At 39.1% G+C, this 25,222-nt stretch overlaps 1 long non-coding RNA gene across 1 annotated transcript in view; it reads left to right on the top strand.

Annotated features, from left to right (window-relative positions):
• Positions 1-1,191: 1,191 nt before the first annotated feature.
• The window catches only part of LOC136882380 (uncharacterized), a 28,238-nt gene continuing 4,207 nt past the window's right edge, over positions 1,192-25,222 (top strand). Inside the window, exons 1-4 of the long non-coding RNA XR_010861154.2 lie at positions 1,192-1,386; positions 12,413-12,487; positions 12,655-12,727; positions 18,764-18,836. This is a non-coding gene — a long non-coding RNA (uncharacterized lncRNA). The remainder of the gene's footprint in view (positions 1,387-12,412; positions 12,488-12,654; positions 12,728-18,763; positions 18,837-25,222) is intronic.

Below are 25,222 nucleotides of genomic sequence, written 5' to 3'. Positions count from 1 at the left end.
TCCCTGATGTCTGCAATTCCGTTTTCTTCTAGGTAGGATATTAAGTCTTCTCTTGTTGCAGCCGTGTTCACTTTTCCGACATAGAACCATGCCAGACGTTCTGCTGCACATAATTTTCCAACATTCTTTTTGGTACCTATACCATGTCTCTTATCCCTCAGTTGTTGCTGTTCCCCGCCTTGATCATACCTTTTCTCGGACGATGTATGTTCGTATCCTCTATTTTGAAAACTACCTTCTGAATGTTGTATTCGCTCCTTATTTTTTATTATTACTGTTTCGGTATCTACCGATCTATCTGTTCTTGACGAAAGCTGCCTGCGACTTTTCATCTCAGGTTGGATTTGGGCTGTCTGGGTAGAGGTAAGATTTGCGTAAGTTATTTCTTTCCTGTGAGTTGATAGACATTCGGTTTGTTGGAGTTGTGCCTCGAGGATAAGGGACATTTTTGACATAAGGACTTCACTCAGTTCTTCCAACTTCCCTTTCAAGGATTCACAAGACAATTTGTTCTCTGTTACGATTTGTATTATTTCACGATCTTCTGGCGGGGACGTATTCACTCCGTAGGACTCTAGTTGGGTTCTACAGATATTACACATCCATAACAGATTGCCTTTCTTCACTTTCAACGCATTATATTCCGTAGAAGTCAATTGTGTACATTCTTTGTGAAACCATAGTTTACAGTTCCCCTCACAGCAAACAGCGCTACCTATGTTGTCAAAATCTCCGCTACATTTCCCACAGCGCTGGAGGCTATTGTTACTGCTTGTATCTTTAAGTGAATCAGGCATGATATCTTTCAGCTTACCCTCTTTGCGTCCAAGATGTCTCCTCTCAAATCTTAAAGACGTGCGGATTAACTCCCCGAAAACTTAAAGGAATAGCTTAAGCACCTACGAGATATCACCTTAACACAATCACTATAACACAATGTTAAAATATATACAACTGAAAATGTATATTTAGCGATATTTCTCTAGTATCATTCACTAACTTACAACATACGCTACATTCGACTATCCAACCGTTGGCAACCAGTGTTCAATTGTACCAGTGTTATTCAGCAAGTAAGGGATTGTAGACTGGGTAAAATTACCGCGATAAAAGCCCAAAAATCATCACCAACAAGAAGTGGTAGAAGAAGAAGAAGAAATCATGTTTACATGCATTCCAGTGATACTGTGTATTTACACACGTGTGTTATAGACGTTATAGTAAATTATATAGTGTTATATCGCTGGTATGATTATTAAGTAATGAATATGTGTGTGTGTGTAAATTGTTAACCTAAAAGACTTCCGTTTGAGTGATGAGATATGGCTTTGCGCATTCAAGAAATATCTAGCATCAACTGGGGATTTGCACTCAATAATGATTGCTGTAAGTACTATATTAGAGTGTATTTTAATAATTAATAATCATGCATTAGCGTTAAGTCTGCGTCTTTAACGATTTTTATTTTTCATTATAAAAAGTAAGAAATCACGGGGTTTTTTAATTTTTATTTTAACAATTTGCTTTACGTCGCACCGACACAGATAAGTCTTAATGGTGACGATGGTACAGGAAAGGTCTGGGAGTGGGAAGAAATCGGCCGTGGACTTGATTAAGGTACAGCCCCAGCATTTGCCTGGTGTGAAAATGGGAAACCACGGAAAAACATCTTCAGGGCTACCAGCAGTTGGGTTCGAACCCACTATCTCCCGGATGAAATCACTGTTAAGCTTAATGGTGAAGGAAAGGGGCCTTAGATATAAAGGTACCTATTGAAGATCGCATATCATTTATTTTACTACTGCCTCTCAATTGAGGTAGCCTCGCTCTATGGATTCGGCATACACCACCATAATATTGCTGTAATTATGGTAGAGGTTAAGGAATTACATTTCATTCAGGTTTTTATATAGGTCTACATTTAAATTTCACCATTGGTCGAGATGGGTAGTTTCCAGTGAATGAGAATGATAGTGGCACCCACTGTTCAAGAGTTTTACCATAGTATCTAAAAACAGTATGTGAGAAAATAAGAGTGTGTAGGTCAGTGACTTGTTGCTTAAAAGTGAGCTTCAGGTCCTTGTCATCGTTCTTAATCATTTCAGTTTCTGTTCTTACTTCCCAAGAGCCTTTGTAGGTTAAGTGAGTGAAAAAGCATATAAAAATGACGTAAAACGATACCTGAAGTAGCGTAGAAGAGAGATCCTTCCTTTTTGCTTGCTAAGGCCACAACCTGCCCCTAGAAGTATTATTACTTACATGGGAGAATTAAAACGGGGGCACTGTAAATCTTAGATTTGCGACCATTTTCTGTGTTGTTGTTGGCCAGCTTGGGTTTTCTATTGCTTCCAATAGAGCTCGCATCATGTGTGCCCACAAGGCTGCCTGCATCTTCGTTCAAAATAAGAAAACCATTCAGTTTCAACGGCAAAACTATAGTAAAGGGGCCCCAAAGTGGCCACTGTTCTCATGACAGAGATTGGCTTGGATGTGCAAAGATAAGTTAGAACTACTAAACTACCTTTTTTTTCTTGTCGGGCGGACAATATGCGCTGCGGCCTTTTAAACTTCCCTGGCCGCTTCATATTTTTTCTTCTTCTGGATTGTAGGTAAGTCCACCTTTCAATGCTTGATAAACTAATACTCACAATTCAAGAGATAAATTTAGTCTTATCTCCTTTGGTACATGTTTTCACCTTTTGTGGTCATCAAATGCAATTAACAGAAACAATGGAATAACATTTTAAAATCTATGAATGGATATAAATAAAATGACGGGTATCATGAGTGGGTGAAAACATTATTTAAAAAACTCAAATAATAGTCTATCATAAAATCTTCTTGCTTTTGTCCTTATTAAGATTCACAGTAGGCCTATAACTGTTTAAACTCCTCTTGTTGATTTTAAAAGATTCACATGTTGTCTTTTGGAAAGCTTTATTCCTTTAAGTGGACCTTGAAATTGTTTAGACAGCTTCTGATCAATGAACGGCAATGCAGCGGCATTGGTGTCATGAAGTTTATTGTTTGCAACATTACTTTTTGCCACTTTGTCACTTTTTTATCACATTTAGCAAGACTCCAGGGGATGCTAAAGACCTTTTAGCCTGTTTGCAGCCCTAACGTGGGGGCTTATGCTCCCAAATCCTCCATACTTGTCCCCATTCTAATGGTCTTGTCACCTGCTGGACCTAAGCTGGCAGCCTTGTGTAGTGTTGTGACATCGTCCAAGCAGCACCATGTTGGATGTGTAACTTGCCTTTCACGAAGGCTCAACGGAAGCTTTACCCAGTTTTTTGCAACTTATTTTAGGTACATGAATTTGTTGTTATTCACTGCCTTAGTAGTGCTAATGGATCATTACATTTTGGTGGGGTTGGTGTTTTTGGTACTGTAGTTATAGCATGACATTAACATCCAGATAGGTCCAGAGTGTCGGTCGATTGTGGGTCCATTGCAAGAACAAACAGAAGTGTCCTGGACTGGACAAAATCCACAATTAAATGTTGAAGCATTTGAGTGACAGATGTCTCAAGGTTATCCTCACCCTATTCAACAGAATATGGAGTGAGGGTGTGTTTCAATCTGAATGGCGTGAGGGAGGGAATTGTGATACAAATTCTCAAACCAGGAAAAGATCCAAAAATTCTGGATAGTATAGGCCAATATGCCTTACAAATGGCCTTTTAAACTACCTATTTGAAAGGATGGACCGGCATTTTGTGTGGGCCATGGAAAATGAAGGTCTCTTGTCTAACTACCAGTGTGGGTTTCGTTCTCATCGGTCTGCCACTGATCATCTGGTCAGACTGGAGAGCGCCATTCAGGAGGCTTTTCTCCGGAAGGAACACCTAGTCGCCGTGTTTTTTGACCTGGAGAAAGCTTAAGATACTACCTGGCGATATGGGATTCTCATCACACTACACCAGTGAGGATTTGGGGGATATTTGCCAACGTTTATTGAGAAATTCATGTCACTCCGACTCTTTTGAGTCCGAGTAGGGAATGCATTTTCTCAGTATTATGTTCAGGAAAATGAAGTCTCGTTGTTCGCAGTCGCCATCAACGGCATAGTTGCCGCTGCTGGGCCCGCAGTCATTCCATCGCTGTATGTAGACGATTTAGCTCTAAATTACAGCTCCTGAAGGGTGGCGTTTGCTGAGAGACAGCTACAGCAAGCTATTAACTGAGTCGACAGATGGGCCCTGCAACATGGTTTTCGATTTTCGGTGGCGAAAACCTCAGTTGTACACTTCTGTCAGCTTCGGCTTGTGCATCATGAACCAGAGCTCCGCTTGTGAATCAGTGTGTCACCAGTGGTAGACACCTGCAGATTCCTGGGACTCCATTTTGATAAGAGATTAACGTGGCTGCCCCACATCCGTCATTTGAAGGTTGCCTGCATAAAAAGACTTGACATGCTTAAGTTTCTCAGCGGCACTTCGTGGGTGGCTGACCATGCGGTGTTGCTACGTTTTTACACGGCAGCGGTCCTATCTCCCGAATTGACTATGGAAGTGCGGCTTATGGCTCAGCATCATAATCTACGCTGAGCCTTTTAGACAGTATTCACCATAGTGGAGTAAGGCTGGCAACAGAAGCTTTCCTTACTAGCCCCATTCCCAGCCTACTTGCTGAAGCGGGAGTTCCATCTTTATGAATAAGGAGGCAGCAGTTACTGCTCACGTACGCTGCCAGAATTCATGAAATGCCGCTACATCCAAGCTATCAATGCATCTTTAGTACCCAGTACCACCAGAGGTACCCAGACCGGCCGAAAGCCACATGGCCAGTTGGGTTTCGAATTGACAGCTTGTATCGTGATTTAAGTATAGATATCGGTGGTTGCCTTGAACAAACTTTTAGCGAGGTACCTCTGTGGTTAGTTCCGCGTCTGGATCTGCTCCGTGGACCCAAGGTGAACATGGATTCCTCCGTTTATCGGAGGTATTTCCGGGACTTAGTTCACCATTATCCGGCCGCGAGACATATCTTCACAGATGGTTCTAAAATTGGAGGAAATGTTGGTTGCTCTTTCGTCACCGATGATATGAACATGAAGATGTCGTTTCCTAGTGTGTGTAGCGTGTATACTGCGGAGCTTTACGCTATCTTAGAAGCTCTGCAGTTTGCATTGGGTGAGGGGAGAAACCACTTTCTTATGTGTACCGACTCGTTAAGTTCTCTGCAGTCTATTGAAACCTGTTTCTCACAACACCCACTGGTACAGCAGATACATGACCTTCTACCCAGGTTAAGTGATGCTGGCACCAGAATTACTTTTGCGTGGCTTCCAAGCCACGTTGGGATTGCTGGAAGTGAACTTGCAGGTGAAGCTGCAAAGGAAGCTGTATTTTTACCTCCAAGACCTATCAATGTACCTGCCAAAGGAATTTGTTCTCAGCTTTGTTGAACCATCTTGACGTCCTGGAAATCGGAGTGGCTAGCTATCCGAACTCCCAACAAGCTGAGATCAATTGAGAAGACAACTGCCATGCGGCGGTCCTCCTTCTGGCCTTCACGGAGAGAGTTCATAGTATTGTGTAGGCTGAGGATAGGTCATTTACGATCTACGCACTCTTATCGCCTAAAGAGGGAAGACCTCCCCCAGTTTGTTCTTGTGGTGCCGAATTCACCATGGCCCACATCCTCACAGCGCACGCCAATCTCTCTGGCCTAAGACGGAGCCTCGGCTGCAGGAAACACTCGAATGCGTACTAGCCGATGATGCGACTACTGCTGATCTCATCATCCGCTTTATATGCAACAGTGGATTAATGAAGGGTGTGTAAATTACAAGTGTACTGTTACTCAGGCAACGCGCGTTCCCTTTTGATTCATTAGTAATTTTTCGGCCTAATTCAATTTTTGTTTGTTGTTGTTGTTTTTTTTATACTTCGTTTCCAAATTCCTTTGTTGAATAAATAATTTTGTTTTATTTTAAATTTCTTTTCCAATAATTTGTTCAGAGAGGATGATTACCTAGTTGTACTTCCTCTTAAAAGAAAAATCACCACCGCTGGTGATAAGGCTGAGGACTGTGAAACATACCAGATGTCCCTGCAGAAGCTTGGATGTAGTTTCATGGCTCTGTATATACACGGAGTATATTTTAAGACTTCATAGTGGAAAAAAAATGAAATGGTGTATGGCTTTTAGTGCTGGGAGTGTCTGAAGACATGTTCGGCTCGCCAGGTGCAGGTCTTTTGATTTGACTCCCGTAGGCGACCTGCGCGTCGTGATGAGGATGAAATGATGATGAGGACAACTGAGGCATAGGAGTGCAGGGAAGCAGGGACAGTGAGCGCAGTCCCACAATGGTGAGCGGTCATATTCGTCTCAAATAAGCAGCATAATTACGCCTATTAAAACCAAACAAAGCTGAACTTGCCAGCTATACACATGAGTAGGACAAATAAATAAACTAGTAAATGAAACTGAACTCACCAGTATTTACAGATGATGTTGAAAGTTATCTTGTTAAGCTGCGATGCAAGCTTCACATCTTACAAGATTTAGAAACACACTTTGCAGTTCCAGAATTATTCCTAAGAGTTCCCCATAGATAAAATTCACATGTGCTTAAATCAGGTGAACGAGGGGCCCATAGGCCTTTACTGATGATCTCATCTTCATCGAACATTTCCTGCAACAGCCGTATATGCCGTTGCACCATCCTGCTGGAAATAGCCATACCTTTTTTTTCTCTTCTTCAGTCAGTTCAGCAAATAATTGTTCGAGAATGCTGTGAATATAACAGTCGGAAGAAATGTTGTTGTGGAAAAATACTGGCTGATAATTCGTCGGGCACTAATAGCGCACCATATACCCACCTTCAGATCGTGCAGAGGTCTTGGCTGTAAAATGTATGGGTTCTCTGTATCCCAGATCCTATTGTTCTGTGAACTGACATATCTACTCAAATGAAATCATGCTTCGTCACTCATAAAAACAAAGTTCGGATCCACGATACCATTGTGGACATTGTTCATTAAACAAAAACCCCATGGCACTACAGCCTTGGCGGGCCTTGGCCTACAAAGGGACCGCTGCTCAGCCTGGAGGCCTGCAGATTACGAGGCGACGTATTGTCAACACGACGAATCCTCTCGGCCGTTATTCTTGGCTTTCTAGACCGGGGTCACCATAGCTTGATCCTGTGCTGAACTACTAGTCATGATTTCTCTCTCTTAACCTGTGTGTCAGTAAATGTAAAATTCTTTTATACTTGAAAAATGATGCGATGTTTCAAATGTATTTAATGTCACCACTTTGTTGTCAAATGGCACACTAAGATCATGTAAATTTGAATTGCTTTCGACATGTATATAACACCTTTTTTTGTTATGGTAATTTTACTATTTAACTTTCGTTCATGATTTGGTTGAAGATGTCCCCAAGAGGGATGAAACATATAGCTTTAACTTTGCTTTAAGAAGAAAAAAAACTTTTGTAAGGATTGTAAAGGTGGAACTTTCAATGTTAATGTCTTTAAACTGTTCAAAGTTGACAATACAGGCTAAACATGCCATATATTACTTGTAATTTAATTAGTGTTCTGTGAAAAATAAAGTTATTATTCTAAATGTGTCAACTTTTCGTGTGCCACCCTGTAGTCTATCTGCTGTGTGGCTGATTTGCTCATCTAACAACAGCTCTCCAGTTCTCATGGCAGTGGGCCTTCTATTTTAATTGCCCAACATTGTGAACTCCCACTTCTTGCTTCTGTTAGTCAATGAAAGTGTGCCATGGCCTTCCTTTTCTTTTTTTTCTTTTTTTTTTCTTCTTCTTTGTTTCTGTTATGTTTTGTGGTAAATCTGTGTGTCGCAGCGTGTGCCCAATCCGAGCGAGTCGTCTTTCACAAAATTGTCCAAACAGTACACTTTATTCACCAACTCGATCGAGTACCTCAGTCTGTCTAAGGAAACTTGAGCAGATGTCTCCAACACGAAATTTCAAATGCGTGAATACGACTAGTCAAGCTGGTATTCAGCATCCACGTTTCTCCACAGTATAACGCCACTGACCAAACAAATATCTTAAGAAATCGGTTTCTGAGCTCTAGGCTCAAGGCTGCTCTCACCGTTCCAAGCCCTACCTTGACATCTTGGTGACAGTAGCCATCCTCAGATATTATTCTCCCCAAGTATTTAAAGGAATTTACCTGTTTGAGAATTTATCGTATCAGAAGCACTAATATATACACATACATACAAACTGTACAACCAAAAGACAAATATGGAACAATCATAACATAAAAGAAAAAAAAGAAGTCCCAGCATGATATATTTGGACTCTGTAGGTGACTTCCTATCAAACACGGTGCTTGGAAAGATAGATGTTGCGTTAACAGAAGAACTAACTTACGTGGGGTTGCTGACTAATAGTTAGCCACTTTCAGGGACTCAGTAGTTGCTTGCATGAGGTCTTCCGTAGTACAGGAAGTTGGACACAGTTTGCATCGGAGAAGATGAGGCGTTGTCTGTAAAGAATCGCAATCATATAACAGAGAGTCTACGTGAAAACTCCACTTCAACAGATTAGATTTGTATCATGTAACACCTGTTCGAGTGCCACACCATGAATGGAAATGTTAACATCGTTTCATTGATTTACTTGAATTCAATTAATTAATTAATTAATCGACAACCAGTTGAAATCTCTGGCCATGAATTGAATCCATAGCCCTCTGAATTGAACAACAGTATGCTGACCATTCAGTCAGGGAGATGGCGGACAATGCTACCGGCATTGAATTAATTATTTAAAGAAATTGTTTCTCTCGTGATAGGTGCAGGAACCTCCATGGCTCAGATGGCAGCACGCCAGCCTCTCAGCGCTTGGTTCCGTGGTTCATATCCCAGTCACTCCATGCGAGATTTGTGCTGGACAGAGTGGAGGTGGGACATGTTTTTCTCCGGGTACTCTGATTTTCCTTGTAATATTTTATTACAGCAACACTTTCCAGTATCATTTCATTTCATCTGTCAGTCATTAAGCAGTGCCCCAAAGGAATGCGACAGGCTTCGGCAGCTGGCACAGTTCTTATCCTAGACTAGTTGATGTACCCGTGCTTTGCTACGGGATTCTCAGAAAGACTGACTTTGTGGTTTTCCTAACCTGAAATCAACATAGGTCATTACAAAAACGTAAGTATGAATGTAGCGATTAAAAGCAATGCTGTCATATAAAATACTCGATCAAATGGAAAGCCGCGCGTTTTATCACTTTTAACGAACAGTGCTGTGGTTAGATTGCGGTGCCAATCTAATAGTCCAAAGTTCCAGAGCTGGGATGACCAGGCCGCAGATTGCCATGAACACTCATCTGCCATTATTCCGCTAAATATGCACACTGTTCATTCCAATCAGTGCCTCAGAGTAGGGATTGAATAGCCCGAATGCTATGATGATCCAGTGTGTTACGTACCAGTAGTATCAGAAAATTTATAAACCAGGGGAATGGCATGCTAAAGAAGAAAGTTATCTAACTCCCCAGCTACTTCCCATCAATATTCAGACAGGCTGTTACACACTGTACGACTGGGCGAGTTGACCATGTGGTTAGCGGTGCGCAGCTGTGAGCTTGCATCCAAGAGATAATGGATTCGAACCCCATTGTTGGCAGCGCTAAAGATGGTATTCCGTGGTTTCCCACTTTCACACCAGTCAAATGCTGGGCCTGTACCTTAATTAAGGCCTAAGGCACTCCTAGCCCTTTCCTATCCCATCGTCACCATAAAACCTATCTATGTCGGTGCAACGTAAATCAAATAAAAAATACTCTGTACGCAGCAGTAATCCTATCTATCGGAGATGAAGGGCAACAGAAGACACAAAGCACATCACGACAAACAATGGTCAATGTAATGTTATTGTTGATCAATGTTATGACCTTTCTATATTGTAGGCCTTCACATTTAGCTTTCTTTCGACTCTGTGATTTGTAAAATATTTTATACCATAAACTGTAGTTTCTTATTCACCGACTTTACATACCGATTTTCATTAAATACTGTTTACCCATTTTCTCGTTACTCGGCGCTGATATGTACTTAGTAACAAAAATCCAAATTCATTAATATCTTTGTGATCATAGCCAGTATGGTAACAATGTATAAGACATGAATAATAGGAAATTTAATACTATATAACCTTAGTTATGTAGCATTCATCGATTACACCTCTAATGAGAAATATTTGAGAATTACATTTTAGGCCTTCCCCTAAACTACCATTTCACTCAGCGTGAATAAAATAATTTACAGCCTAGACTATAGTGACTTATTTCCAGACTTTGCATACCGATTTTCATCAAGATAGGACTACTAATAACAACAATATTTGAGAATTGAATTTTACGCCTTCCCCTAAACTACCATTTTTCTCAGCGTGAATACAATTATTGATAGCCTAGATTGTAGCAACTTATTCCCCAACTTTGCATACCCATTTTCTTTAAAATACGACCACTAATAACATAAATAGTTGAGAATTCAATTTTAGGCCTTCCCCTAAACTACCATTTCACTCAGCGTGAGTAAAATGATTTATAGCCTAGATTGTAGAGGCTCATCCATGGACTTCACATACCGATTTTCATTAGACCACTTAACATAAATAGTTGAGAATTCAATTTTAGCCTAGATTGTAGCAACTTATTCCCCAACTTTGCATACCCATTTTCTTTAAAATACGACCACTAATAACATAAATAGTTGAGAATTCAATTTTAGGCCTTCCCCTAACTACCATTTCACTCAGCGTGAGCGAAATGATTTATAGCCTAGATTGTAGAGGCTCATCCCCCGACTTCACATACCGATTTTCATTAAATTCTCTTCAACCGTTTTCTTGTGATGCGTGTACATACATACAGACAGACAGAAATTACGGAAAAGTAAAAAGTGCATTTTCATGGACATGGCCGATACAGAAATACCATTCTTTTCAAATTCTGAGCAATGTACAGACAAAACTCTTATTTTATATATATAGATGGGAGTTTCATTCATGCCATTCCGGACCTGGTATAATGACTGGAAACAGGCTGTGAATATTTTCGTGATAGCTGCGAGGGAAGTGCTATGCGAAATATCGTGTCTAGTACATATATGCATGTAAATGTAGAAAGTGCTGCAGGTATGCTACTGACAACACTAAGATATTCAAACAAAAAAATGTATTATAATTTTCTATTTCCCCAAACCCAGATATGAAAAGAAAGTTTTTTTAAAAAGGCGACACTGCCCTTCGGGTCTACGAACCGACCGCTGCTCAGCCTGAAGGCCTGCAGATTACAAGGTGTCTTGTGGTCAGCACGACAAATTCTTTCGGTCATTATTTTTGGCTTTCTTGACTGGGTCACCATCAGACAACTCCTCAATAGTAATCACGCAGGCTGAATGGACCTCGAACCAACCCTCAGATCCAGGTAAAAATCACTGACCTGGACGGGAATCAAACCCAGAGCCTTCGGGTAAAAGGCAGGCGAGCTACCCCTACACCGCCGGTTGGCTGAAGTTAAAAACTAATCTATGTAAAATACAATACATAACAATTGAATGTAAAATTTACATAAATTTCCCTAATATTAATTACTACAAACACAAGTGGTTTGTTTTCTACAAGTGTTCCTTTAAAACAGTGCTTTGTTGAATTGTTCTTCTCAACAATCGGTGAAATAAAATTAAGGTTCCCAACTGAGTTTTGATTGAGAATCTAGTTGTACTGTTGTTCCATTTTGCATACTATACCTTTTACATCATATTTCTTTATCAATCTATTGTTGCCTTAGTTACATTATTCTAAGAATGGCAAATAGGCTGGGCTTTAAGAAGGAAGGGAAAATATTAAGAATTTTCAGAGTGGGCCATACTTAAGACATTCCTAGAAATATAAAAACAAATGTCTGATAATAGAGCAAAACTCTTGTAGTGGTTTATGTATCATATCACCAGGCTGAGTCGCTAGATGATTGAGGCTCTGGCCTTCTGTCCCCAACTTGGCAGGTTCGATCGTGGCTCAGTCCGGTGGTATTTGAAGATGCTCAGATACGTCAGCTTGTGCCGGTAGATTTACTGGGACACAATTGCGGCACCTAGACGTCTCCGAAAACTGTAAAAGTAGTTAGCGGGATGTAAAAAGTAACATTATTATTTAGCATATCGACAGCGTAGTTCTAATACCACGTATCTCCCCATCAGTTCTTTTCCTTAAGACTGGTCGTGCCTTCCAGCCACATATGGATATGCAGTCCATCAGAACAATTTTCTTTGTGTTCATTTTCCTATGCCTATGTGTAAAGGAAAATGAACCTCACCACGTACCGTACTGTCTATATGAACTATTTACGAATGTGTACAGTATAATGTATTTTATCTAATAAGAAATATTTTTTTGGATTATTGCAGGTCAGCCAGTCTTCTCTCAGTTGCCAGCAGATTGGACTCAGAACATCCAGATTGGTGTGAAGTTTTAAAGCTATGGTGAGTACTTGCAAAATTATAAGTCATTTTATAAAACATTACGAACCTTCAGTAGTGGGCACTTCTTAAGACATTCTTAGGATTTAAGAAGATGGATGTGATATGTGGTATAAAACTCCCTTACAAGGACTTTTACATCATAACTGATATTTTTTGGTCTATTGTAGGTCAGCCAGTCTTGTGTCTGTTGCCAGCAGATTGGACTAGTAACCTCCAGATTGATGAAGTTTTAATACTTAGGTGAGTACTTGTAAATTGTATCTTAATGTACATTAACCCGTAAAGGGTCGCATCCGGTCGTTTCAAGCATTTCTGTTTATTTTGATAAATCCTTCTGTTTATTATACTTCCTACCCCTCTGTACCTTTCAGTCGAATCGTCCACACTTCTGTCACACCACTGTTATCCCTCTCCACTCCTTCAGTGAGTGACAAGCTGGCTATCCAGTTGTTTCATTCGCACGCGTCTCCGTTCTATTCAACCATACGCGACTCAAGGCGTAGACTTATTTATAATGTGGAAAATGCACTGGTATCATTCATTAATGAGTAGAGGGAGAAGGAGCATTGTCTAGATGTTTGTTAAATGAAATTAAACATCATTTTAAAAGTATTTTCCATAAACAGAACTTGAATTTTTATTTTCAATTTCATCGGCAAAAGGCAATTTCAGTATTATAATTATGTTAAAAAGTGTTTGTGTTTAAATAGTATTATCTTATATTATTGTTACAAGTAATAAACTTCATTCCAGTTCTGTACTGACTTCGAATATCTAAGACAAAATTCTAAAAGAATTCAATTATATTGACTCCATCTATTACTACTATGTAACTTTCAAATAGACCATTTAATAAATGGCAGAAATGTATTGAATAGGTGGACCCAATATAATTGAATTCTTTTAGAATTTCATCTTAGATGTTATATTACTGTAACAATAAATAGTGTATTAAGTAAGTGTTTGGTGTTCTATTGATTTCCGGTCGAAACGACCGTACATGATTCTTGATGTTACACTTGGCACCCGACCCCTCGCTGGTTAAGAAAGTAGAGGACTGTACTTTAGAGATTCCTACAAATAGCAGTACAGGTGAGACCAGTTATAAGGACTGCGAAGGGATCGTTAATTAATGGTCATTATAAGCAATAGTTGCATGAACTTCTTTTTTTTTGCTATAAATGTCATATCTGTAGATTTTAGGGTGCACACTTAACATGGTTAATATACAGAATAAAATTAAATCTTCAGAAAACATAAGTGAAATAAGTACTGTATTTGCAATACAGTGCACTATTTGAGGAGTGGGACTGAGGAGAATTTTTCTTCTAATGTTTTGACAGTACGTACGGCAACAATATGTCAGCAAAATATTTTTTTAAATGAGGAAGGAATTAGCAACAATGTAAATTGATCAGTACTGTCGCACACAGTCTTGGTTAATACACGAGATGTTCTGTCCGTCCTTCCAGATTGTAGAAGTCTTTGAGTGTGATACACACAATTCCTTCACTATACTGACGTTTGTTTCCCCATTTTGTAATCACCATATTATTTGTGACTTTTCCTCATTGAACTTTCGCTTTCTTTTGCGACATTTTCAATGTGATCCTTGCCTTGATTGTTTAACAGACAGGCTTATTTGTTATCTAAAGTCTGCTGAAAACAAGAGTTTGAAAATAAGCTTTGCATTGTTGTCAGCAATCCCCGAATGCATAACAAAGAAAATTAAACATTGGACATTGCAGTCAATACATTTCTCTGAAAATGTGATAAAAATACGCTGTTTGATAAGATATGTCATGGTAGGCTGTTTTTTAAACTACAGTGCTTACATAGGATTTAGACAGGACTGTTAGATTCCGCCATTATATCCTATACGTCCTTAAAAGCGATGTTGCAGTAAACGGTTTCGACTGTACTTAAATCTGCAGTACAGAGTGAAAAACCCTTACATAGGTTTTTTTTTTTTTACTATTACAAAGTTTTACTATGATCCACCTATTCAATATATTATAATGTTTTCGCATTTAAAATATCTTCATTAGTTAAAAAGTTATATGTGGGACATGTTTCGCTCCCTTACAGAGCATCATCAGCCAAATCTGAATCTCGAAGAATGATTGTGTTCATAAATAATGACTTAAGAACTATTAGACCATTTTTCACAAACTTAAAACATGCTCTAATAGAATATCATAAAACACAGAATCTTTAGAGACATGCCTTAATATGCTTAATGTGCTTAATAGGAAAGATACATTAAAATTGTGGAAGAATGAGTTGTTCTAAAATATTTAAAACAAGTAGCATGTCTAAAATCTTAGAAAGATGTGAAAATCAATCTCAAGAGCTAAATTTGAAGATTTTCTTGGCAATGAGATCTGGTAAAAAAAAGTTGGGTTTTTTTTCCCCCTTGAGGATAAGAGTCTAGAAAGATTCAAAGATCTTGTCAATTTGGTAACTGAACTTGTGACAGGATGAATGTTGATCTTCAAGAAATTTAAATGCTTGTTGTCATTTGACCTCGGCGAATGCTGTTGAATAAATACGCTCTTGTTGACGTCAGTGACCGTACGTTGAAATAATGGATTTAACCTCTTAACTGGGGAATAGTTTTATAGCGTCAACCAGCCAGTGGGTAATTATTCAGCGCAACGGGCACTTTTGGAATGGGTACAGTAGCGTGCAGCAGATGTAAATACTCAACAGAAAATATATTTTACTTCATTTATTTAAATTAATAGAGATATAGTAGAAATTCAATAGCATAAATTATTACCATTTTTATTGTAAACCCATAAATATATACATATATTCACAGTGCCTTCGTACAAAAATGAATATAAAACGGCTTCCTTTCATTATTATGATGAAATTTTTCAAGTTTTCACTTTTCCCACCTATTGTCAGGACTTCTATTCTTCATTTTCCCAGCTCAAGTTTTTTCAATTGATTGAGTGGCATATAAATTTGTTTGATCAGCAATTAGAGTACATATTTTGTCAGTAAAAAAGAATTCAAAAATGTTCAGCAGATCACATTCCAGTTCCATGTGTATACCTGCATCTCCAATGAAAGGAAATCTAGACCTAGGCTTACTTGGAATGTCAGTCCATACAGTGTCACTTTCTTCTTCTTCTTCTTCTTCTTCTTCTTCTTCTTCAGGATCGTCGTTTTCTGTCACTTTGCCCATCAGTGGATGCATCACTGTCATTGTCAATATCTTGTAACCAGCTGATCTACCCGTGCTTCGCTACGGAATTCTAAATATTATACAGAATTATAGGTTAGGTAGTGTAAACGTTGTGAGCAAGATTGTATTAAGTTGCATAGCTCTTAAAGTTGCCCTAGAAGCACGTCGGGCAAGTCCCCAACGTCTTTTCTCATATGAATACTGGGTTAGGGAATTTTCATTGTAATGGTTGGCCAGCTTGCCTACCGTCAGTCACAATCAGGTTGGGGAGTTTTCATTGTAATGGCAGACACTCACTCTCCGCCTGCCTTTATAGATTCTCAGAAAGACTCTGTTAGTGGTTTTCCCAACTGAAATGAACATGGGTCATTACAATGACGTCAGTAGGAATGGCGCGATTAAAAGCAATACCTTCATATAAAATACTCGATCAAATGAAAAACCACACATTTTCTCACTTTTAACAAACAGTACTATGCTGCCGAACTAACAGTCCAACGCTACAGAGCTGGAATGACCAAGACGCAGACATCCGTGATCCGTGAACAATCTTCGTCCTTTTTTCGGCGGGGCTGGGGAGGAAGGGGGCTTCAAATAGTGTATAGTCCCAGGGCAAAAACGATGCCCTTTTACTTATCTGTTTCCTGGGAGTACCCGATGAGTCGGAAAATCTCAATTTACTACACTGGCGGGGGAAAGAACTATCTGACGTGGAGGCAATTTTTCCTCCAAGCCAGAGAAGAAACCACATCTTTGCTGCTAATTTGGAATAAAATTAATGGAGATTTAATGAAAGTGAAGAGGAAGAAGCTTTTCCTAAGAAACGGCTCTTTTCAGGCTTGAATTTTGAGTTATTTAGTGAATTGTGGAACTATAATTTGGAATAGGGCTAAATTGTAATTCCAGACCAGTTCATACTACTACTACTACTAATAACTTAGCCTCTGACAAGTGCGCACACTGCTCATTCAAAACAGCGCGTCAGAGTAGGTATCGAATAGCTGGCATACTATGATGAACCAGTGTGTTACGTACCAGCAGTATCAGAAAATGTATGAACCAGAGGATTGGCATGCTAAAGAAGAAAGTTATCTAACTCTTCAGCTATTTCCCACCAATATTCAGTTAGGCTGTTATACTCAGTAGGCAGCAGTAATCCCATCTATCGGAGTTGAATGTCAGCATAAGAGACAAAGAACATTACAACAAACAATGGTCAGTGTAATGTTACTGTTGATCTATGTTACGCGCTTTCGATATTGTAGGCCTTCACATTATTAATTGTTTTCCGGTTCTGAAATACCACTCTTATCATAGTTGGTACGGTAAAACTGAATAAAACATAAATGATCGGAAATTATATTCTCTATAACTTTTGTTATGTAGTACTTTTCCCTAGGACTAAGAACATAGGTATTTAAAAATTAAATTTTAGGTGCCTTCCCCTAAACTACCACTTCACCCAGGGTGAATAACATTGTTTATAGCTTAAACTGTAGTTTCTTATTCCCCGACTCTATATACCGATTTTCATTAAATTCTATTGACCCATTTTGTCGGAGTTCGGCGTTGATTTGGACTTAGCAACAAAAATCCAAATTCATGAATATCTGTTATCATAGCCAGTACCGGTACGGTAAAAATGCGTAAGATGTAAATGTTCAGAAATTTAATTCTATATAACTTTAGTTATGTAGTATTTATCGATATGACCACTAATAATATAAATCTTTGAGAATTGAATTTTAGACCTTCCCCTAAACTACCATTTCACTCAGCGCGAATAAAATAATTTATAGCCTAGATTGTAGCGGCTCATCCTCCGACTCTACATACCGATTTTTATTAAATTCTCTTCAGCCGTTTTCTCGTGATGCGTGTACATACATACAGACAGACAGAAATTACGGAAAAGTAAAAACTGCATTTTCTTGTTACTGTGGACATGATCGATACAGAAATATCATTCTTTTCAAATTCTGAGCAATGTACAGACAAAACTCTTATTTTATATATATAGATAAATGTTCCACTATTTCATCGTCACCGATATAATTCAACATCTTTCCTAACCAAGCCATGTTCACGTCACACGGAACAGTTTACCACCATACACAGACCAATTTACGAAAAGTTATCAGAACATGGACAATGGAGTTTGCAGAACAACTGTACCATAACAACAACAACAACGACAACACCTCGCAAATTTAGTAATTTCAATGTACATGTACACAAATAAATTCTTGACGAAGAATTTGGCGCAGGCCGCGTGAGACAACACGAGACAACTGTCGGACTGCTGCCTAGGCGTGAACTACCCGACTATCATCAGACCGGGTAAAAATGAATAGGACAGCAATAATCACATCTAATATGAATGGAATTAGTTTTAAATTACGATAGTAGATGGTAAAAGTGCCTATAGGCAGCTAACCCAACGTAAGAACACATTTAGAATTACAAGAATGCCTAAATGCGTCAAACCCAATACTCGTGCGAAAGCTGTTGATGCCTTTAGGCGTCAAGCCCAGTTAAGGGGTTAATAAGGCATGATTGAAACGGACGTGAATCGACGATCGTATTTAAAAGTTGTTGGGTAGTTTGTCTTGTTGTATGTCTTTAACATGAAAAGGAATCTTGTAAGTAATGGGAAGTTGTGTTGCTAGTTAAGAGTGTGCTTCTAGAAAATTCGCTTACCCCTCCAATTGCTGTTTGTCAGTTTGGTGTTATCCGAGATTGTGTGGTGACTGCCTGTTGTTCCGTGTCTACTTCTTGTGTTGTAAGAGTGAGGTGGTGGGAGTTGAGGGGAGTAGGGATATGAGGAGAAATGTTTGTGGGTGTGGTTTTGGAAGGGGAATGTCTAGTAGGGGCGCGAAACATGTCCCACATATAACTTTTAACTAATGAAGATATTTTAAATGTGACAACATTACAATGTATTGAAGAGGTGTATCAGAATAAAACTTTGTTATTGTAAATCAACAGATTTCAATACGGATTAAAACATGAGATTAGTCACTTACAATAGATTTTTTCGTCATATCTGAGAGGCCTAACCAATATTTCTTGGGTTATAGGTCAGCAAGTCTTCTCTCATTTGCCAACAGAACAGACTTGGAACCTCCAGATTGATGAAGATTTAAAATTATGGTGAGTACTTGTTCATTGTGACTGTTAACGGCCTGTGATTCTTGTAACAGTGCTTGGTTGTTATTGATGTCTGCATCTGGTCAGGAATTACAGAGAGCTATAATGTTGGCTATTTATGTCACAAATATATCTTGAAGACAGGTGACGTGTAAAAACATAAAGTCATCGTCATTAAGCCCTCCAGGCTATTTTGTATCGAAACATTTTCTCCCAGAACTGGATAGTTTATCATAAAGACAAGAGAGATTCAGTAGGAGGGGGAGTATGCATCATGATGGTGAAAGAAGAATTTGTAAGCTTCGAAAAAGTTAAGAATGAGAAACACAAAATTCTACGTGTGAGGCTCATCTCCAAAATTAATAGGCAACTTGATGCTTTTGGGGCATACGGACCTGGGAAGGGTGGTGCTGACAGAGAATTATTTGATAAGATAATCAGTTTTGTGGGGAACGACACAGAAAGGTACTCGATTGTCTCGGATGGTCTCAAATGTTATCTGGGAAAGTAATGCGAAAGACAGAAAGCAGAAATATTTAGTCAGCACTATGTAAAGATAATTGGATGTAAGGATATCCAATATCCAGGTAGAGGAAGTAGATTAAACTATAATAACAATGATATTTACAAAAAGATAAAGTTTAAAACTAGAAAAGCAGCTGGAATTGATAAGATTTCTGAGGATATACTAAAAGCATAGGCTGCCTCATTGGACACAGTGTAATAGCTGCACATTATTATTAACTTTATGGGCCACATTGGACCACTTGAGTCTTCCATGTACACTTTTCTTTTGAAGGTGTACAACCTTCATTCTTCTTTTCTGCCCAGTACTTCTTCATTCGTTCTGATTGCAGTGTTCTTAATTCGTCTGAAATCTCTACAGGCCTTCTGGGCATCATTTCAGTTGAAAATTTGTGATTCTTAAGAAGGGTAGTAATTTTATTCTTGTTCTCTGCATCTGTAATTTCGAGTCCAACTGTTTTGAGATCCTCTTGAATTTCTTTGATCCAGTGCCCTCCTGTCTTCTTTCCCAGATTTCTCATCACTAGTTGTCATAAAATCCTGTTTTCTGGTAATCGTAAGATATGACAGAAATAAAAGATTCTTTTCTTCTTCATTGTGCTGGAAACTGGGTCAGTCTCTTGATACCACGAACCTACTATGCTGGCGTAGCAGGGGGAGAGATGATACTCCCACATGGCGCATCCCAGGTGGCAGATAGGAGGCTCCTAACCGGCTTGCCGGCGGACTTGAGGGAAATAAAATACCTCTCGCGGACCAAACACACAACCCCCTGTGAGTGGGGGACGCAGTCGAAGAATACACCCACGGTATCCCCTACTGTTGGCTATGTGGTCTAGTTGGAATTCCCCAAGCATTGGGTTAGGGGCATCTCCAAGTCATGGTTTTCCTAGGAAGGCGTTTGAAAGCTGTAGATTTGAGGACTAAGTTGTAATTTCTGCACAGGTCAACCAGCCTTTCTCCATTTCTGTTGGACCTCTTGTGGGCTGGGTAATCTCCAACTATGTTCTTGAATTTTCTCTCTTGGTCAATCTGGGTGTTAAAGTCTCCCATTAAAATAGTTACATGGTGCTTTGGGATCCGGTCCATTGTCTCTTCAAGTACCCTCCAAGAGGTTTCCACATTTTCAATATCTTTCCTGTTGGTGTCATTAGTAGGTGCATGGAAGTTAACAACTGTGTATGCTTTGTTGAGAGTTTTAAAAGCTATAGTGGACGTTCTTCCTTTTGGAGATGAAAAGGAGATGATGGAGTTGATCATTTTGTTTCTGACTATGAAGCACATTCTTCATCACTCTTTCACCGGGTTGCCCTTTGTAGATCCGATAACCTTGTGATTCTATCACTTTCTTCATCGAGGAATATAGTCTCTTGTACAGCTGTTACCAGGATGTTGTGTTCATTTAAAACATCTAGTGTATGTGTTAGTTTTCCTGTCTCTAGGAGGGAGTTGATGTTTATGGTCGCCAAGAACTTAAAACGTTTCTTCATCTCACATGAAGATGTAAGCTCCCCAGAATCCAAAGGCTTGCTTGCCCCATCACAACTGGGGATGGATTTTATTCCACCTGGAGTAGTTTTCCCGTTGGTCGTTTTGTCCCTGTTGCAAGAGTTAAGAAAAAGTTTAAGGTAGTTACTCGCAGGTAACAATTTGTTAACTGTCAAGGTTGTAAGCCTTGAAGCCCCCAGCACTGATCTGTTCACCGACCCAACTTCCTATTGGGCTTGGTACCCAACTTTCCACTGGGTTGCTCGGCTTAGCAGGGGCACCTCTTGCAGGTTATGTGCTGGAGTTGGCATGAAAGAGGCTAGTTGGATTCTCTTGCTGAATCCAATATTTTCATGTTGCAGATGATTGCAATAACGCATTTCATTCCCATTTGCCAGTCATAACAATTCCTCCCAGGTTGATTCCCAGGACCCCCATTATTTATTTATTTATTTATTTATTTATTTATTTATTTATTTATTTATTTATTTATTTATTTATTTATTTATTTATTTATTTATTTATTTAGCATATAGAAAGGAAAACATGCTCATGAGATAGAGGTAAAAATTTAACTACTGTATATACATATTTACAAAGAAACTTCACAGTTACAAGCTATTGTGGGTAAGACAAATGCCAATTCGCAGCCCAATATCCGAAGCGTCTCTCCGTGCAAGTGAAGCTGGCAAAACACTGAGGAAGTCTGTCCGGTTCCCACGATAAGCTTGGAAGTTGGATTGTCTGAGCAGGGGCACCACAATCACAGTGGGAGGATGTAATCTCTTCCCACTTGAACAGGGAGTAGGCACAGACTCCATGCCCAGAATGGATCCTATTCAGTGTACTCCACGTTTTTCTTGAAAGTTCAGTCCCCAAGGAACTAAAATTTTTCATGATGCTGAATAGTGGCCAGTGCTGACGGTCAGTTTTTTATTCCAATCTTCCTTCCACTGTGCAGTGGGGCAGAAACTGCTTGCAGATAGCATCTGAGCTCACCAGATTGGGGGAAATCTTGATTTAAGGCGATTAATTTCAATGGCAGGAATGTCATCATGAATAGGCAGCATGGAGTTCCCTAAAATTTTATTATATTCCCTTATAAGTGCTTGTGTCCTGCGAAGGGAAGATAGCACGATATTACTTAGCACAGGAAGCCAGTAGGAAGGTATGGATCTTATTAAACCTGAGATCATTCTCATTCTGTTGTTCAGCTGGATGTCGACAAACTTCACACGACTACTGTTGAGCCATACTGGACAACAATATTCAGCTGCAGAGAAAACTAGGTTGAGTGCAGCACACCTTCCACAAAACCTCTGTAAGATGTTGCAGCTCTTTATTTTCGCTGGAGTGTTTGAAAGGTGCTGCTTAAAGGAGAGTGTCCGGTCAAGCACTACACTCAGATACTTAGCAAACCTGTTATGTCTGAGAACTTTTCCTTCGAAAGGTATTTGGAGAGTACATTGAGCCATTTTGTGATTTAAATGGAAGCAAGACACTTCAATTTTGCTTGCGTTTGGTTGAAGTCTCCACTTCTGAAAGTATTTCCCAGTAGGTCTTTGGTGAGTCCTTTCTCTGTTTCCTTAATGCTGCTATGTCTTATGGCCAACACTATGTCATCGGTGTATCAGAATTTCTTAGATACAGTTTGAGGCAAGTCAGATATGTAGAGGTTAAAGAGGAGGGGAGCCAGTACCGATCCTTAATTTTCTCAACTTTCTCATTTCAGTTCCTAAAACAGCTTGGAAGGGTCTTTTGCTTAGCATGTTTCCAGTGAGGTTTACTGTCATCTTACAGGGTATAACCTGAAGTATTTTATACAGCAGTCCATCTCTCCACACTATCATATGCTGCAGTCAGATCTAAGAAAATGGCAGACGTTTACAGCTGTTCCCAGTGACTCTTCTCAAAGCCCCATGGCAAAGAAACTGGGAAATGGCATCAAAATCTGCCAACTTAACGTTGTTAGTGCAGTTTCATAGGTTGGTTGGCATGTGATTCGAATATGATTGTTGGATTGATATTGAATGGAGATCCATCAATGTTTTTGTATGCAATGATGTCTGTACACTGTGTACCCTTCTTTCATCAGATAGACCATGGAGTTCCTCGTGAACAGTGTACCCAATGTCATTAAGCCCTGTTGCAATCAGTGAGCAGATTAGGTTTCTACTTCATTTACAAAAATAAAATTTTTAATCCCACCTAATCAATGCATTAATTAGCATTAACTCATTCAAAGGTTTTTGGACTAGTTTCAATCATTGTAATGATCATCTTCAGTAATCAAAACAACATTTAAAAAAGTCCTGTGAGGAAGGATACAGTGAGCAAGAGATATATGTTGGCTTAAAATCTTGATGACTAATTGAATTAAAATGACACGAACTTTAACTTAACACATGGGTGACGGGCCCCAAGAAATCTCGTAGTACGCTCGCCAGCGGGAGGTGACGGGCCCCGAGAAATCTCAGTTCTAGGCCGTTGTTGAACTTATAAAAGTATAAAATATGCCAAGTCACGTAAGATTTGTATGTCGGGTTGACACTAGTTGATTGTACAAGGCTTCTGTGTGTAGCTGTAGTCTTCTATTTTAGCCCAAATTAAAACTAAACCGAGGAAAAGTCAAGTCTTAAAGGGATATCCTAGTTGTTAAGTGGAAATATAAGCCGTATCGATCAACCCGCTGAACAATGTGCGTGGTAGGATATCTAAAAAAGAGACAAAATGACCGTGCCTTAGAAAAGCTTGTAGAAAGGAGGATTCAGAAAAAGAAAAAACGACCAATGGTTTCAAGTAACATAAAGTGGTAAGATGTTTTAACTAAAGATATACGTGGCAAATAACTTTCTGTAGGAATATTTTGAAGTGATTGATATAGAGACCAGTTCTGGGAAGCCAAATGATGTTTTTTTCCTCATACAATGATGCAGTATAATTTGATATGGTGAGTCTCTTGTTGAACAATCTTATTATCCACCCCTTGATCACTTAACAAATGATAACTGAAAGCACTGTTTTAGGAAATCACAGGTCTGTCAGATCATAATTTGAAACGAAAGAGGCTATCTCTAGATTATAGACAGGCTAGTTTAATTCCTTGTAGTATAGAAGAACTTATCTAAAAGTAATATTTAAAGCATTGATTTTTTTTTTCATTTCCCTCTCTCTTTTGTTGGTAGCCCTGCAAATACAGTGAAACCTTGTTAGCGCGTTCCTGAATAACACGTTTTCCCGCTTAGCACGTCGTAAATTCGAAGTCCCGATTCTCATCATATTAAATCTATATAAAAATTACTTGCTATTACCGCTTAGTACGATCACATATTTCCTAGTCCTGAAAAATGTATTTGTCATCCCTTGTGAAACACATGTAATTTCCAGCTCAGCTAAGATCCATCGCCACAGTTGCATGATTACGAAAAAGGGCCTTAAATTCCTGAACTTCACAGTGTAAGGTGCACGTTCAGGGAGCAAGCTATTGACTTCAGGAATGTTCCATTTTGCGTGGCAGTTAGCAGCAAGATTGCTGAATAACACAGTGAGTCTATTAATTGTGCTTGTATTTTGCATTCCATTCAGAAATTAGAAATTATTTTGTGTTGAGTGGTACAGTGAAGTGTAGCGAATATTTGTCGTGTGCCTGTAGCCTATATCTGGCTTAGGAACATAACCGTGTGAAATTGACTAGCGTGGTGCACATTTTTCTAGGTATGGATACGGAAGAAGTGAAATTCCTTTCTAATGAAGCCAACATTAATATCTTTCAGAAAATGGACTGGCATCCACATCTTTAAGCACGCAAAGATCGCGAATGTTGAACTTGCACCTTTGAGTTTCGACGCGAAGTTTTTAAAATGGCGGCCAAAGTCATTCTGTTCTATCACAGTCGCACGTGGTCGAATATAACCTCCAATTCATTGTCTATGAGTTTGGCCAGAAAATAATGTTTTATAACCCACTGCTCTGAAATAAAAGGTTCCTCGTAACATTTATTTTAGAAAGAGTGTGATCTGCAGTAATACTTGGATATATTTATTGGCCCCCGTGCATATGTTCTCATATTCTCTCGTGTTTTTCACACCTTTTAATACTTTCCTCTCATCTTGAGATGTGGTAGATATAGTTTTCACTGCACCCACGGATACACAAAGTAAAATGCCTTCATGTCAGAAAAAAAATTGCATCTAGAGCTTTCATATCCCTGTTGGATAGTTTTTATGCGTATATTCATTAGTAAGTTTTCTCGCGTAACACGTTCATTTTTGTTGTCCCCTTCAGAAACGTCTTAACGAGGTTTTACTGTAATAAGAAATAGAGCTTTAAGAACATTTGATTTGGAAACAGAATAATGTGCTTTTATTGATAATTTT

This window comes from Anabrus simplex, chromosome 10 (assembly GCF_040414725.1).
Source record: "Anabrus simplex isolate iqAnaSimp1 chromosome 10, ASM4041472v1, whole genome shotgun sequence".
NCBI lineage: Eukaryota > Metazoa > Arthropoda > Insecta > Orthoptera > Tettigoniidae > Anabrus > Anabrus simplex.
The sequence above is the reverse complement of the archived record's forward strand: the minus strand, read 5'-3'. Positions and strand labels throughout refer to the sequence as shown.